We start from the raw sequence: 7464 nt of genomic DNA on the forward strand, positions 1-7464 counted from the left end.
GATACTCCTGTATTCCACACTTTTGGATTTACCGCTGTTGACGAAGAAGCAGTCAATAGGACCATTAGAGACCTTGAACAAGATTTCAAATTTGATAGGCTAATGGAAAAATTGTTGGCAAAACAAAAAGAGAAATATCTCTTGATGTTGGCAAAATCTGGAGCTAAACTACCACAAGACTTTAACATAGAAAGCTTAAAACAAGACATGGAAGCAAGTAACACCCAAAACATAGATGAGTTGAATAGCGAAGATGCGAATAAAGAAAGCAATGAAGAAACAAGGAAAGAAAGGGATGACAAAAGAAAAGAACGTAATGATAAAAGAAACAATGTGGATAATCCATTATCAAACCTTACTCAACAAATACAAACCCTACAACAATAGATACAAGACATGCAAAATGGGACAAGTTCCAAGAAGTATTCATTAGAAGACATATGCCCATATCCCTTTGATAAAAAGATAAATATGATACCATTTCTGCAACATTGCGAGATCCCTAAATATGACAAATACAATGGAAAATCTGATCCTCAAGATCACATTAGGGAGTTTTGTACTATGAGCATGGAATTTTCTCATGAGGAAACTTACCTTATGCGTCTTTTTCCTAGGAGTTTAAATGGACAATCAATGGAGTGGTTTTCAAGATTTCCATCCGGAATCAAATCCTTTGAAGAACTTGTAGATAGATTTATTTCCCAATATTCCTACAATATAAGGAATGAAATAACAATGCTAGATCTTTGCAATGTTAAACAAAAGAATGGAGAATCCTTTATGATCTTTTTTCAATGATGGAAATGCATGTTTAATAGGTATCCTCAGGATGTACCCGATCAAGAAAAAATGGACATATTCATTGATAATATTATCAGTGAAATGAGTTATTGACTAAGGATGCAATGTTCTCCCTCTTTTGCCAAAATGATCGAAAATGGTATGAAAATAGAGAATGCAATGGTAAAGAAAGGAGAGCTAAAACTTTACAATAATTCATACAACAACAACAACAACAATGACAAACCCGAGTTCTGGTCAAAGAATAGGAATGTCAGCAATGAAGGAAATGATGATAACAATACTGCGAAACAACAACAACCAATTTTCAATCTATCAAGTCAAATCCCAAGAAACAACAATCTAGAAAACAATAAAGCCAAGTCCTTTTATCTCTAATCCTTAGAGAAAATTCACAAATATTGGAGAATCTTTAGAATCAACTCTAAAAACTTTGCTTGCTAACAAATTGATTGTTTTACCCGAAGCAAGAATTTATGAACCACTAGTCAAGCCAAATTGGTGGAATGACAATCATTTTTGTAATTATCATCAAAATAAAGGACACCTAACAAATGATTGCCAAAGATTGAAACACATTATCCAAGATCTAATTGATAATGGAACCATCATGGTGGATAGCCATAAGATGAATGAATCATACTTGGCTTTTAAAACTCCACTTCCAAACTATGATAAAGGTGAATCATCCCAATTGGAAAATGACAAAGGAAAAACCAAAGTAAATTACACTTATACATATGATGATGTAGTAAATGTGATCATTATTAACGAAAATCAATCTTGAGAACCAATCAACGTTATCACAAGAAGCAAAGAAAAGGTTACCTTTCCAAGTATAGCAAAAGACTCAACATCCACATCACAACAATACAATTTAGTAGAGCAATTACAACGAATACCCGCTCAAATATCAAATTTGGAACTTCTCAAGATTTCACCTATGCATAAGGAAATTTTGGAGAAAGCTTTAGTGGAAACAATGGTTTCAAAAGATTTGGATATAGATCAGTTCCAAAACATGGTAGGACATCTTATAGCCCCTCATTGCTTATCATTTTCTGAAAATGATGATGCATCTTTACAACATCCTCACAATGCTCCTTTGTATGTTGAAGTCTCCATTAATAAAAGTCGTGTCAAACATGTACTCATAGATGGAGGAGCTGGCTTAAATATTTGTGCATTAAGTTTGATAAAAGCTTTGGGATATTCAGAGAATGCAGTGGACCCGAAAAAGAAAATAACCATCAAGGCTTACGATGAAGCAGAACGTTCCTCTAAAGGAACTGTTGTGCTACCAATAAAGATAGGACCCATAGAAAAGGATACATTGTGTCAAGTTTTAGACTTGAATCTCTCCTACAACATTCTTCTGGGAAGACCCTGGATTCACAAGATACAAGCAGTTCCTTCTACATATCATCAATGTGTAAAATTTCCTCATGAAGGGCAAGAGATCACTATAATTGCAGATTCTAATCAATATTGCAATAATTTGAAGCCAACACAAGATACAAGAGTTCTACATAACAGAGAATTAATATATCCTACTAAAGAAGTTCAAGCAAAGTTATGGGAAACCTTTGAAGAAAAGGTCAAGTTAAATGATGAAGGAATGGGAAAGTATTCCTTGAATAATTTTCCACTCTCCCCTAAGTCATATGGAAAACCTGCAGATATTCAATCACAGACATCAAGCAAATCAAAACATATGTTTAAAGGAACCTTTTTTAGTGTTGGAACCCTTGAAGAGGAAAATGAAGACAAAGAAATTCTTGGTTGGTTATACAAAGATGAAGATAAAACTATAGCAACAGCAGCAAAAGTCAATATTCCCATAAAACAATATGGCAAAGGATATGAAATCATGCAAAAGATGGGATATGAAGGAAAAGGACCAATTGGTAAGCAACATCGGGGTATTTCAGAACCTATTTGTCCACACTCACAATCCACAGAAGATAAATCCGGTTTGGGATACCTAAAGTCTAATCAAAAGCAACACAATACTCAACAACAAAAATGGAGAAATAAATCAGTTTCTAAAGGAGACAATTGGCAAGAAAAGCTACATCAAACGGCCGAAAAAGTAACCAGTAAGCAAAAGAAGCAAGAAGAACATGAAAAGAAAGAGGAGGAGATTATCATCTCAGGTAATGAAAAATCTTGTCAACAAGTTCTGAAAATACAAACAAAGGCAAAACCTGAACAAGATATTCTAGAGGCAGTAAAAATAGAAATGACAGAAATTAGAGAACTTTTTGCACCATACGACATTCCAGTATGGTATAGTGGAGTAATCTTAGATCAGGATTCAGAAATAGATTCTGAAGACTTGTCTATTACAAAACAAAAGATGAAATTAGAAAGAAGACAAGAGAAACTCAGAATTTAGAGAAAAGAGGCGTATGCAAAAAGAAAAGAGAATGACAAAAACAATGACACAATGCCACAAGAAGTGCAAAAAAGGATTAGATATGCAATAACCATAGAAGAAATAAGAGATACTCAAGTTGGATTAACTATTAGTCCAAAAGAAGCTGAGTTTGAAAGGAGACAAAATCTATTAAAAGAATCCTCTTTATCATATACACAAGTCTATCAACTCCAAAATGCAAATGAAGTCAATCAAGAAGAAAATTGCAGTACCAAAGACGCATGTGTTGATATAATCCATTCATTTAAGGGACAAATGTCAATTGAAGAACCACTTGGGTGTGAACTACAAAATGCTAATATTAATCTTGTTAAGACTAATTCGGAAATGCTTGAGAAAGACAATCCTCAAAAACATCTAATCTATGATAATACCTATTCTATGCTAAATTATGATCATTATGTCATGAACATTGAAACACCTAATAATGACAGTGATTATGATTTACCCCTTCTTCATCCTGAACTAATTGACTAGGATAATTTAGACAACCCCAAACTAAATATCTTTTCCAATGATCATGACTTAGCTGTGTACCTTAACGCTATTGAACCCATCCCACCTAAGATATCTTCCACTATAGAATCAGGTAATGTTTTTCATAGCTAGGAGAATGCCAAACTTTTCAGTCGCAAAAGTGAAATAAAACAAGGAAAGAGACCTATTGTTGAAAACCATTTCATGGCAACATTAGATTAATCAAAAGAGAGAATAAAGGGCGTATCTAATGGTGAAAACCTCCTTGAGGTGCCAGAAGATGGAAATTTTGACATTTTTCTTGCATATTTTCAAGAAAGATCTACTATCCTGATAGAACCAACAGAAGTAGTAAACATTGATACATAAAAGGATCCTAAAATACTTCATTTTACTGTGTCATTATCAGAAAAAGAGAGGAAAGAATACATGGAATTCTGTAAGAAAAGACAAATAAATTTTGCTTGGTCTTATGCAGATATGCCAGGGCTTAACCCAGATCTTATCATGCATTTTCTTAATGTGGATTTAAAAGCAAAACCTGTTAAACAAAAGTTGAGAAAGATGCACCCACATATTGCTCTCCTTGTAAAAACTGAGCTCAAGAAACTATTGGAAGTGGGTTTCATAAGACCAGCGGCTTATCCAGAATGGGTTTCAAGTATTGTACTAGTATCAAAACCAGATAAAAGCATAAGATCTGTACAGATTTCAGAGATTTGAATAAAGCATGTCCAAAAGATGATTTCCCACTACCAAACATTGATATCATAGTAGACTTGTTAGCAGGGCATGAGATGTTTTCATTAATGGATGGCTTCTCAAGATATAATCAAATAAGAATCACACCAGAAGATCAAGAGAAGACAACTTTCACTTGTGCATGGGGAACATACTACTGGAATGTTATGCCATTTGGGCTTTAGAATGTAGGAGCGACATATCAAAGAGCTATGACAATAATTTTTCATGACATGATGCATACATTCATGGAAGATTATGTCAATGACATACTCACAAAATCTCACACAAGAAAAGAACATTTGAACATTCTAAGCAATATTTTTGACAGGCTGGAAAGATATCAATTGAGATTAAATCCAAAGAAATGTGCATTCGGGGTAACCTCTGGAAAGCTCCTTGGGTACATTATATCAGCTCGTGGCATTGAAGTTGATCTTGGGAAAGTTAAAGCTATCATGGAGATGGAGTCACCTAAGAACATAAGTCAATTGCGATCTTTACAAGGAAGGTTGCAATCAATCAGGAGATTTGTGTCCCAATTGGCCGATAGATGTCTTCCTTTTACTCATCTTCTACATAAAAATGTTCCATTCAAATGGGATCTAACATGTGAAGAAGCTCTCTTACAAATAAAATAATATCTTACGAGTCCTCTAGTATTGATATCACCAACCAAAGGGAAACCATTGTTACTCTATATCTCAGCGACAAGTGTATCATTAGGCACTCTCCTAGCTCAACATGATGATGAAGGAAAGGAAAGAGCACTTTATTATATCAGTAGAACACTTGTTGGATATGAGTTAAATTATTCATCAATTGAAAAGATATGTCTAGCAGTTGTATTTGGAACTCAGAAGCTATGACATTATATGTTGATTCATTCTGTAAAACTAATAGCAAAGATAGATCCTCTCAAATATTTGTTGAGCAAGTCAACATTAACGGGGAGACTAGCCAAATGGGTTATGATACTGAGTGAATTTGACATAGAATATGTTGACCGAAAAGCCATCAAGGGACAAGTCATTGCTGATCAATTGGTTGATGCACCTTTACAAAATAACATGCCTTTGCACATCGAATTTCCTGATGTAGATATCTTGACAGTAAGTACAAAATTTTGGGAATTATACTTTGATGGTTCTTATACTCAATATGGATCAAGTGCATGAATCTTTTTTAGCACACCTCAGGGACATACAATTCCAAAATCGTATAGACTGTGATTTCCATACACCAATAATACTATAGAGTATGAAGCATTGGTTATAGGGCTCAAAATGGCCATTGAATGGAATGTTAAAGAACTACATGTCTATGGTGATTCACAACTTGTCATTTATCAAATAAATGATGAATATCAAACAAAGGATGATAATATTATGCCATACAAACAGCTAGTGGAGGAATTTAAAGGACATTTTAAAGAAATCACATTCACCTAGATTCCCAGAAATGAGAATAAATCAGTAGATGCAATGGCTACAATAGCATCTCTCTTGCAAAATAAAGAGAATCAACAATGTTACAAATTTCTTGTGGAAGATATCTTAACCCCTACCATTCAATCCCAACATACCTATCGAATTTGCCATATATCAGGAACCAGTCAATCCTTATACGGTCAAACCTACCAATATTTGAAAGATCATATCCTTCCTTTGGAATTATCTCGTAATCAATGAAGAAACTTTATCTATCAGTCCTCTTGCTATACCATTATTGTTGATATCCTATATAGGCATGGTCTAGATGGTACATTGTTGAGATGTCTTGAAAAAGATGAATCTGAGAGAGTTCTTAATGACATTCATGCAGGTATCTGCGGTACACACTCAAGTGGTTTAACATTGGCTAAGGAACTTATTCGTATGGGTTACTTTTGGCCTACTATGGAAAGAGATTCATTCACCTATGCTAGAAAGTGTAAACAATATCAAATTCATGGAAATCTAATTCATGCACCAACACAAGAGTTATATCCTATGACAGGATCATGGCCATTTTCACAGTGGGGCCTGGATTTGGTAGGAAAGATCAATCCCTCATCTTATAATGGACATAAGTTTATTTTGGTTTCTATTGAATATTTTACTAAGTGGATTGAATTAGTACCTTTAACAAAAATGATAGGAAAACAAATATCATCATTTATTCTAAATCATATAATCTGTTACTACAGAGTTCCTATGACCATTATCACTGATAATGGAAGACCATTCAAAAATCAAGATGTAAAAGAGCTATGTGAAAAGTCTCATATCCAACATAGGTTCTCTACTCCATATTATCCACAAGGTAATGGTCAAGATGAGGCATCAAACAAAACTATTTTAAAAATCTTGAAGAAAACAGTCAATGAAGCTGGAAATGACTGGCAGATTCAGCTAAATCCTGCTCTTTGGGCATATCAAACTAGTGTCCGCACTCCAACAGGGGCAACTCCATATTGTTTGGTCTATGGATCAGAAGCTATATTACCTATAGAAGTAGAGATACCTTCTCCATGAGTATCCTTGCATGGTCTTATACTAGAAGACGAACAAAGAGTCTCTCGACTCCAGGAACTAGAACTGATTCAGGAACGTCACCAAAATGCAATAGATCATTTAAAAGTATATCAACAAAGAATGGTAAGAAGCTATAACCACAAAGTCAAGCTGCACATTTTCCAGATTGGAGACATAGTTCTAAGGGAAAATCCAAGAAATCAACAAGATCGGGAAAAGAAGGGCAAATTTGAACCAAATTGGCTAGGACCTTTTGTCATAGTAGCAACATATGGATCAGGAGCATACAAATTATCTACCCCAGAAGGTGATTGGTTTGATGAACCTATCAATTCTATCCATCTCAAGAAATTCTATGCTTGAGATATAAAGTCTTGAAAAAATCAATAAAAAGCACATAAAGTCCTAAAAAAAATCAATAAAAAGTGTATAAAATCCAACAAAAATGCAATAAATTTAGATGGTGAAAACCTGGTAAACAGGCAC

This window comes from Cryptomeria japonica, chromosome 4, assembly GCF_030272615.1.
Source record: "Cryptomeria japonica chromosome 4, Sugi_1.0, whole genome shotgun sequence".
In the NCBI taxonomy this organism is placed as follows: Eukaryota; Viridiplantae; Streptophyta; class Pinopsida; order Cupressales; family Cupressaceae; genus Cryptomeria; species Cryptomeria japonica.